Genomic DNA, 8,960 nt, shown 5'->3' on the forward strand with positions numbered 1-8,960 from the left:
TAGAACTTGATCTCCAATCCGAAATTCATTAGATTTAATATATTTATCATGCAAATTTTTCATTCTTTCCTTATAAATTTCGGAGTTAGAATATGCATAATTCCTAAGTTCTTCTAATTCATTTATTTGACAAAATCGATTCTTACCGGCAACTTCTAAATCTAAGTTTACGTTTTTTATTGCCCAGTAGGCTTTGTGAGCGATTTCTACTGGCAAGTGACAACTTTTTCCATAGACTAGTTTATATGGGGTTGTGCCTATAGTGGTTTTATAAGCGGTTCGAAAAGCCCATAAAGCGTCATCTAGTTTGTCAGCCCATTCTTTTTTATTTATCCCTACGGTTTTCTCAAGTATTCGTTTTAAACCTCGATTAGTCACTTCGGCTTGCCCATTTGTTTGAGGATGATATGCTGTTGAGACCCGGTGATAGACCCCATATCTTGTTAAGATTTTTTCGAGTTGATGATTACAAAAATGGGTACCTCTATCACTTATTAATGCCTTTGGTGTGCCGAAACGTGAGAACAATTTTTTTAGGAATTTTACCACTACTCTTCCATCATTTGTTGGAAGAGCTTCGGCCTCTGCCCATTTAGACAAGTAATCGACCGCCACAAGTATATATTTGTTTCCTTTTGAAGGTGGGAAAGGTCCCATGAAATTGAGTCCCCACACATCAAAGATTTCACAAACGAGAATGCCATTTTGAGGCATTTCATTTTTGGAAGAAATATTACCTGATCTTTGGCAGGCATCACATGTCTTTACAAGGTTTTGTGCATCCTTGTAAATGGTTGGCCAGTAAAATCCAGAATCAAATACCTTTCTCGCGGTACTTGAGGCACCATGATGTCCTCCGTATGGACCTTCATGACAATGACGGAGTATTCTTCGTGCTTCATTACCATGGACACACCTTCGGATGAGTTGATCAGCACACATTTTGAAAAGATAGGGGTCTTCCCAAAAGTAATGCTTTACATCAGCAAAGAATTTCTTTCTTTGATGATGTGGCCATCCTTTGGTGACTATACCGCTGGCTAAGAAATTAGCGTAGTCGGCATACCATGGTTCTTGTCTGCTTTCCATCATTTCCAGGGACTCCGTGGGAAATTTTTCGTTGATTTGCTCGTCCCTGGTTGTCTCCAAAGCTGGGTCTTCTAAGCGTGAGAGGTGATCTGCAGCAGTGTTTTCTGCTCCTCTTTTGTCCTTGATTTCGATGTCGAATTCCTGGAGGAGTAGAATCCACCTTATCAAACGGGGTTTTGCGTCTTGCTTCTTGAAGAGGTACCTGATGGCTGCATGGTCTGTATAAACTATTGTTTTAGAAAGAACAAGATAAGAACGAAATTTATCAAAAGCAAACACCACCGCTAGTAGCTCTTTTTCTGTAGTTGTATAATTTTCTTGTGCATCATTTAGAGTTTTACTAGCATAATAAATTGGGTGGAAATGTTTTTCTTTTCTTTGTCCCAAGACTGCTCCAACAGCAAAGTCGCTTGCATCGCACATGATTTTGAAAGGAAATTTCCAATCTGGTGCTATCATGATAGGTGCATTGACTAGCATTTCCTTGAGGGTTAGAAATGCTTGATTGCATTCCTTGTCAAAGATGAAGGGTGCATCTTTTTCAAGCAATTTTGTTAGAGGTCTTGAAATTTTCGAAAAGTCTTTGATAAACCTTCTATAGAATCCGGCATGCCCTAGGAAACTTCTGATTGCTCGCACGGAGGATGGAGGAGGTAATCGAGATATGGTCTCGATTTTTGCTCGATCAACTTCCATTCCTTCGCTTGAGATTTTATGTCCGAGTACTATTCCCTCTGTTACCATGAAATGGCATTTTTCCCAATTAAGGGCGAGGTTAGTTTCCTCACATCGGGATAGCATTCGTTCAAGATTATCGAGGCATTGATCATATGAGTCTCCAAAGATGGAAAAGTCATCCATGAAGACTTCCATGGTTTTTTCAATCATATCATGGAAAATGGCGACCATACAACGTTGGAATGTTGCAGGCGCATTACATAGACCGAATGGCATGCGTCGATATGCAAAAGTTCCGTAGGGGCATGTGAAAGTTGTTTTCTCTTGGTCTTCTGGTGCTATCGGTATTTGAAAGTAACCTGAAAAACCATCTAAGAAACAATAAAATTTATGACCGGATAATCTTTCTAACATTTGATCAATGAAGGGCAAAGGAAAGTGGTCTTTCCTTGTTGCTTCATTTAATCTCCTATAGTCTATACAGACTCTCCATCCTGTGACGGTTCTTGTGGGTATTAATTCATTTTTCTCGTTAGTTATTACCGTCATACCTCCTTTCTTCGGGACTACTTGGACAGGACTTACCCACGGGCTATCGGAGATAGGGTAGATTAGTCCGGCGTCAAGCAGTTTGATGACTTCATTTTTAACCACTTCTTGAACATTGGGGTTCACTCTTCGTTGTGGTTGAATCACTGTTTTGTAGTCATCGTTCATTAAAATTTTGTGCGTGCACATGGAAGGACTTATTCCCTTAATATCTACAAGCTTCCAAGCGATCGCATTTTTGTGTTTTTTAAGTAGGTTAACTAATTTTTCTTTTTCTATGCTAGTTAATTTAGACGAAATAATTACAGGTAGACTACCATCTTTGCCTAGAAAAGCATATTCCAAACCCTTAGGGAGTTCTTTGAGCTCGATAGGTGGGTCTTTAGGAGACACCTTATTTTGTGGCTCATCTAGATCAAGAACTTTAAAAGTTTGTTCTATGGCTACCTCTTCGTCGACAAAGTGGTCTTCCTCGTGGTTTGTATCAGGTGGTTCAGCTTCATCTTCAATTAGGGGGTCATTGTTGCCAAAAGGATATTTCATTGAGCGCTCAAGATCTATGCTCCTTTTGAATGCCCCTAATTGAAGAGTTAAGTTGTTGAATTTCCGGTTTTTCAAAGCTTTGTGAGTTTGTACAAAAGGTTTTCCCAAGACTAGGGGGGCATCATCTAAGATGACGAAGTCGGTTGGGATTACCATTTGATTTGTTTGAACCAAAATATCTTCGACTACACCGATTGATTTCATTACTTTTCGGTCGGATAGAAAAATGGGTATTTGAAGTGGAGTAAAATCACTAATACTTAACTTTTCAAAAATGTAGTTGGGCATTATGTTAACACAAAGATCTTTATCAATAGTGACATTACTAATAAACGAATTTTGAAAGAAACATGGAACCGGTGTGATGTTAATTTCAAAAGGATCTTCTTTTATTAGCGAGGTTTGATCATTAGTTAACTTAACACTTACCGTTTCTTTGATTTTAGCACTAGTGTTTAACTCTTTTAAAAACTTAGCATGAGGGGTTATTAAACAATGGTTTTCGAAAGTAGGTGACAAGAGAATAATTTCCTCTAAATTAGACTCTTCTTGAATTTTTACATTATCGGACTCACCATTTTCGTTGTTTAACTCATGTGTCTGTTTTTCACTTTCTTGTTCTTCCATTTTTACATTTTTAACTATCTCTACGTTATTATTACTTTTTAACTCTTCTCTCGCGTGGGATTCCTCTTCCCTTGCGCGAGATTCTCTTATGCAACGTTCGATAGTTTTAATGTGTTCTAATATCCTATTGGTCACTTCGGTGAGATTGAAAGAATTTGGATCCTCAAAGCTTGAATCCGGTTGTTCGATCCTTGGTTCTTCATAGTACTCATATGAAGTAGATGGTTCACACCATTGTTCTTCATTGTAAGTATATGATGGATAAGGGTCGAAACTTTGTTCTTCATAGTACTCATATGAGGTGGGTTGTTCACGCCATGGTTCCTCATAATAAGAGTATGAAGGTGGTGGCTCATATGTTGAATCTTCAAAGTATGAGTATGAAGGCTCATACCTTGGTTCATCAAAATACGAGTATGAGGAAGGAGGTTCATACCTTTGGTCTTCATAGGATGTGTATGAAGTTGATGGCTCGTACCTGGACTCCTCATAATGGTTGTATGAATTGGATGGTTGATATGAAGTATTATATTGAACCGAGTGTGCATTACGACAATTAGTGCAATAATTACCCCTATAATCATCCTCATCATAGGTGTAGTTGTAACCTCTTGAGTATTGATCCATAGGAATCACTCAACAGACTACAACTGAGTCTCGGGACCAGAAAACAAAAATAAGACGGAAACAGAAGCTGAACACGGCCCCGTGTTGGGTGAACACGGCCCCGTGTTCAGGGACTGTATCTGGGCGTTTTAATTAAATTTACTGGTCACTTTGAGCACGGGGGCGTGTTCAGCGAGCACGGCCCCGTGTTCAGACTCTGTATCTGGGTATCTACTCTAAAATATGCAGCACGGGGGCGTGTTCAGCGAGCACGACCCCGTGTTCAGGCTACTGTAAATGCAAAAACTAAACTAAAATGCAGAAAAATGCGCGCGTTTTAAAAATGTTTTGAAAAACTGATTAGGCCGTCGATTTTAAGCTTTCTTAAAATCCTTGTGTCCCCGGCAGCGGCGCCAAAAACTTGATGCGTGTTAGTGTATATATGTTTTTAGATATATATTTAAGCCCTTTTTACACTTTTAGCCAAGTTTTAAATTTATAAAACACGATATTTACTAACACTAAACACACATATGGGCAAGTGCACCCATCGTGGACGTAGTATAGTGTTGGTAAGATACCGAGGTCGTCCAAGGACACAAGAGCTTTTAATACCGGTTTATCCTCAACGTCTAATCAAATCAAAAAGTTAGAAAAATGTTTTAAACTAAGAAAAATAAAAACTAACTAAATGCTGAAAAATAAAATAAAATAAAAACAGATAGACAAGATGAATCACTTGGATCCGACAAGTGTATTAGTATAACCTTTGATTATTTTCGCACTTTTGCACTTGTTTAAGAGATTATCTTAGTTATTGTAGTAGGCCCCTTTTTCGGAGGTGACGTTACCCTCAACCCAGTAGTTTGAGTCAGCAAGGATACAATCCTAAAGGGTTGGATTATTGAAAGATAATGAATTAAGTTATTAATGCAAATTATGGTAGGCCCCGCTTTTGGCGGTGACGTTACCCTCGGCTAAGTAGTCTGAGTCAGCAGGGATACAGTCCTAAATAGCCGGGTTATAGTATTAATAGTAGTTAGCTTATGAGGGGGTCAAAGAGTTTGGATCCCCGCCATCCAATACCTATGGGCATTGAAGGAGATCCTACTAAATTTGACCCAGGTCCCAAGCAGGACCTCTAAACGCTGAACAAGGGCAAGACCTTTACCAAACCGTTCCCTTAACCCCCGACCAGGTAGCCAACATACCTCCATATAGACCGTGGAGATATGAATGGTGAAAATCTTTTATTTTATATAGACAGTAAAATAACGCCAAGACACCACGGACAAACGATAAGGAAAGATCACCTTCAACATAAGTAACTAGTTATTAAAGTCATTAATACAAAACCAAATAAAAAGTGCAAAAGATTAAAGATAAAAAGTATTATACTAAACACTTGTCTTCACCAAGTGATGTAAGAGACTTAGGCAAACATGGCCTTGATTGTCAAGAACTCTTACGATCAATCTTGGATCCCGAGACGACTCACACACTCTATGATGGACAATGGATGATGGTGGTGGATGATGGTGTTATGGTGGTGGTGGGTGGTGGATGAAGTGTGAGAGAGGTGGTGTGCCAAGGGATGAGAGAGAATGAAACCAAGCTCCTCTATTTATAGGCTGAACAGAACGCTGGACACGGCCCCGTGTTCGCTGAACACGGCCCCGTGCCCGTCTGACATTCTCTCTCTTCATTAATTGTAATTGCGAATTACAATTAATGCGCCTGCTGTACTTTCAACACGCCCCCGTGTCCGCTGGGCACGGCCCCGTGGTGAGCAATGGAAGCTTCTACTGGTTTGTCTTTTCTGCTGCTTCCTGGGCACGCCCCCGTGTTCGCTGGACACGGGGCGTGTTCAGGCTCTGTTTCTCTTCTCTTTGTCTTGGGAGGTGCCGTTGAGGGTCCGGGCAGTTCACTTTTGTTCCTTTTCTTGTATTTATGGTAGATTTAGTAGTCTTTTTGCTTCTTTTGTGATTTTGAGCTCATTTCATCCTGAAAATACAAAAGGAAGACAAAAACACTCTTTTTCCAACATTAGTACTTAAAAAGGGTTAGTTTTATGCCTTAATTGATGTGTTTTATATGTTGCATTTTTCACACATCACCCTCAGTCGGAAAGACATTGTTCCTAGACGCGTGCGAGCACTACAGCTTACTATTCAGTCTAGTCTTCCTGCACAGATACGAGATGCTCAGGTGGAAGCATTGAAATCAGAAAACGTCAGGGCTGAAGCCCTACGCGGCTCAAGGCAATGATTAGAACAGAAGGAAGACGGCGCCTATTATGTAACGGGGCGTATTTGGGTCCCACTTTATGGAAACTTACGCGAGCTTGTAATGGACGAAGCACATAACTCTCGCTACTCGGTACATCCAGGTTCGGATAAAATGTACCACGATCTTAGAACTACGTATTGGTGGCCTAGTATGAAGGCCTACATTGCAACTTACGTTGGCAAATGTTTGACTTGTACGAGAGTCAAGGCGGAATATCAGAAACCATCAGGCCTACTTCAGCAACCCAAGATACCACAATGGTAATGGGAGGAAATTTCCATGGATTTTGTTACGGGCCTACCTAGATCTCAGCGCAGGAACGATACTATTTGGGTGATCGTGGATCGACTCACAAAGTCTGCTCACTTCTTGGCCATCAAGGAAACGGACAAGTTCTCCACTCTAGCAGACGTATATCTCAAGGAAATTGTCTCAAGGCACGGAGTGCCGACCTCTATTATCTCAGATCGTGATGCACGATTTACTTCAGAACTATGGCAGGCAATACACAAAGCTTTTGGCTCTCGGTTAGACATGAGCACAGCTTATCACCCTCAGACGGATGGGCGGTCTGAGCGTGCTATCCAGACTCTAGAAGACATGCTTCGAGAATGTGTTATCGATTTCGGCAACAGCTGGGAAAAGCATCTTCCGTTAGTGGAGTTCTCGTACAATAACAGTTACCACACCAGCATTCAAGCCGCTCCATTCGAGTCATTGTACGGACGTAAATGCCGGTCACCTCTCTATTGGGCAGAGGTGGGGGATAGTCAAATCACAGGTCTAGAAATGGTAGTTGATGCTACTGAACGGATTGCACAGATACGACAACACATGGCGACGGCTCGTGACCGTCAGAAAAGTTACGCTGATAAGCGCAGGAAACCGCTCGAGTTCCAAGTTGGGGATCGAGTGCTACTTAAAGTCTCACCCTGGAACGGTGTTGTTCGTTTTGGCAAACGGGGCAAACTTAATCCGCGGTATGTCGGACCGTTCGAAATCATTGAAAGAATAGGCAAAGTGGCCTACAGACTGAACTTACCAGCAGAACTCGGTGCAGTTCACAACGTTTTCCACGTGTCGAATCTGAAGAAGTGTCTGTCAGATGAGACCCTCATAGTTCCTTTGAAGGAACTCACTATCGACGAGCAGTTGCGATTCATCGAGGAACCAGTTGAAATCACGGACTGGGATGTTAAGGTCCTCAAGAACACCAGAATACCTCTTGTTCGAGTTCGTTGGAACTCCCGTTGTGGCCCAGAGTTCACCTGGGAACGAGAAGACCAAATGAAACTCAAGTATCCCCAGTTGTTCGAGAACAATGCAGCTACTACTGAGGCTGAAGCTACTACAGAATTTCGGGACGAAATTCCAACTCAACGGGGGGATGATGTGACACCCCAGGAAAACCAGTAAACGATACAACTTACCTAGCTTCCTCAGTAACTGCATGCTAAATTTCGGGACGAAATTTCTTTCAAGTTGGGGATAATGTGACAACTCGAGTTTCCAAGATTCCACTTTAGCATTTATTGCACGTTGACTGTTTGATTGTTTGCTTGTTGGTCTTGTAATTGTACATACTAAATTATAAGTTGAGATGATTGATTGATTGATATCTTATGTGTTTAATATGAGTAGCGTAATTGGTTGCATGAACTTGAATGCTAGTAAACCATTAAGACTTGAACAACCCGATGAAACACAAGTGTGTTTTGCCAATAACAACCACGACGAAACAGGCGTCTCGCCATTAGACCATCTCGACAAAACAAGGCGTTTCGTCACCATCATCCCGACGAAACACAAGTGTTTCGCCGGCCCAGTGTTAAGCGAAGCCCAGTTCGGGCCCAGTACGTTAATTTGTGTTTATAACGTGAACCAACTCTCTGTTTCACACCTTTAGCAATCAGAAACCCTAGAGCCCTTCCCTGAGTGACGGCAACCAGTACTATCATCCTTGGAGACTTTCAAGTTCTTTGTCCACTCCTTATACCTTCGGTTAGTTGTTTGTTATGAGCTGATTCCTTATTAAATCATTATGATTACTTCGATAACCCTTGAATTCATGACTGGTATGATTGCTTGTTAACTGTTTGCTATAGAATAGGGTTGATGATGGATGATTGTGATCTTGATGATTTGATTTAATGTTTAACCGGAATGCTTGTTGTTGTCGAACCGAATAGAATGTTGACCGATGAAATAGATTAACTGATACTATTGAATCCGATACTGTGATTGTATGTGAATGGGCTAGATGTTCTTGTCGATCGGATGTTAAGTATGGGAACGTTGTTTGTTGATTTAATGATTGTTGTACGAATACCGTATGATTTCTGTATGATGATTTCTGTTTGATGATGATTGATGTGCGTGAAGTGTGTTATATTTTTATGAGTATTTAAGCCCCTTTTTACACTTTTAGCCAAGTTTTAAATTTATAAAACACGATATTTACTAACACTAAACACACATATGGGCAAGTGCACCCATCGTGGACGTAGTATAGTGTTGGTAAGATACCGAGGTCGTCCAAGGACACAAGAGCTTTTAATACCGGTTTATCCTCAACGTCT

The sequence above is a fragment of the Helianthus annuus genome, chromosome 13 (assembly GCF_002127325.2).
Source record: "Helianthus annuus cultivar XRQ/B chromosome 13, HanXRQr2.0-SUNRISE, whole genome shotgun sequence".
Lineage (NCBI taxonomy): Eukaryota > Viridiplantae > Streptophyta > Magnoliopsida > Asterales > Asteraceae > Helianthus > Helianthus annuus.